Source organism: Carlito syrichta, unplaced genomic scaffold (assembly GCF_000164805.1).
Source record: "Carlito syrichta isolate Samal-C Ts95f unplaced genomic scaffold, Tarsius_syrichta-2.0.1 Scaffold305213, whole genome shotgun sequence".
NCBI classification, from domain to species: domain Eukaryota; kingdom Metazoa; phylum Chordata; class Mammalia; order Primates; family Tarsiidae; genus Carlito; species Carlito syrichta.
In genome coordinates this window covers 56,421-58,252 of record NW_007249309.1, presented here as the reverse complement: position 1 = coordinate 58,252, position 1,832 = coordinate 56,421, and positions in this window count along the sequence as shown.

The following is a 1,832-nucleotide window of genomic DNA, read 5'->3' as shown; positions in this document are numbered from 1 at the left end:
CAAAGGTGATGGCCAGTGAGACACAGGTCCAGAGCTCACGCACAGGAAGTCAGCTCTTCCGCTACAGCACAGTACCCAGCATTCCACACTGCATGTACCTTGCCTCGCAGTGCAGTCATCCCCCCCATGTCTCTGGGACTGGCTCCAGGACCCCCTGAGGATACCAGCATGCACAGGGGCGTATATCACAGTGTGGTACAAGATGGTGTGTGTGCACATAACCTGTGCACATCCTCCTGTGTACTTGCACTCGTCTCTGGTTACTCATAATGCCCGATATGGTGGAACTCCTGTGTAAACAGTTACTATTCTCTACTGTTTAGGGAAAATTACAAGACAGGAACGATGGATTCTGACTAGGCCTGAGAGCTTTGGGGTTGACATTGTTGATTGTAATGCCTCTGATTCCCTAAAAGTCCACTAGGATCATATTTACAGGATTTCGATAGCCACAAAGGCTGGTATGGAGTCTGCAGGAGTTGGGGAAAGGCTTTTTGACGTATGAAGTGTTAACTCTTGATTAGACTGCAGACCTGGAACTGTCAGAGGTGACGTAAGCCTGAGACGTATGCGTGTGGGGGGCGGGGAGCTGAGGAAGACGGAGCTGGGAATGGAGACGGGAGCCTCTCTCCCTCTGTCTGCCTTCCACCGTGCCTCTCCCCTTTGCCCCTCAAAGCTCCACTTTCTTTTTTTTTGAGTTGGAGTCTCACTCTGTCGCCCAGACTGGAGTGCAGTGGCCACTCCCAGCCAACGCAGCATAGATCTGTTGGGTTCCGGTGATCCTTCCGCCTCAGCCTTCCAAGTAGCTGGAACTACAGGCGTACGCTACCACGCCTGGCTAATTTTTTGATTTATTGTAGAGATGAGGTCTCACCAAGTTGCCCAGGCGGGTCTCGAACCCGTGGGCTCAGGTAATCCACTCATCTCAGCCTCCCAAGACACGGGATTACAGGCTGAACCACTGACCCCGGCTCATACCACTTCTTAATGTATTACTTCTTATTGCTGAGGTATTTTTCCAACTTAATGCTTTTCCCAGTAGGTGGTGTGTCTGGTTCCACTGTACATAGCCAAGTTTTGAGGACTTTCACATAGAGGTCAAGCTTTACTTATTCAGGCTAAACAAAGAATTGAACAGTTTGCATGGACTTTATCCAGTGGATCTAACTGACCTAATTATGTTTTTCTCAGGGGTAGGAAGGTAGGGACTATTAACATTTGTTTATATCCTGAGCCTACAGGCCCAGTATAGAATTGAGAAATTATTGTAAACTGTGCAAAGACAAATAGAAAAATTTAAGCAGAATTAAGTAAAGATTTTCTTTATAAGAAAAACTAATTAGTTGCCAGTGAAGGAGTTGAAACAGGGAGTGGTAAATAAATTGTGACAGAAACTAAACTAGGAAAAATGGCTATCATGCTAGATTGTAGTAGATTGTAGTATGTATTGTGAAGAGTGTACTTTTCAGCAATGTTTCAAGTAGGTTATTAAAAATTATTGGGTGGTAATAATAGTGTAGTTTGATATTTACCAGGCATTATAAAGACTCCTTTCTGTCCTTCTAGCAGCTATTATTCTAAATTAAAAGTTCTTATAGGCTGGGCTCGGTGACTCAGCCTGTAATCCCGCACCTTTGGGAGGCTGAGGTGAGTGGATTGCCTGAGCCCACAGGTTCGAGACCCACCTGGGCAGCGAGACCTCATCTCTACAATAAATCAAAATCAGCCGGGCGTGGTAGCACATGTCTGTAGTTCCAGCTACTAGGAAGGCTGAGGCGGAAGGATCGCTGGAGCCCAGCAGGTCGAGGCTGCGGTGGCCGGGAGCGGGCATT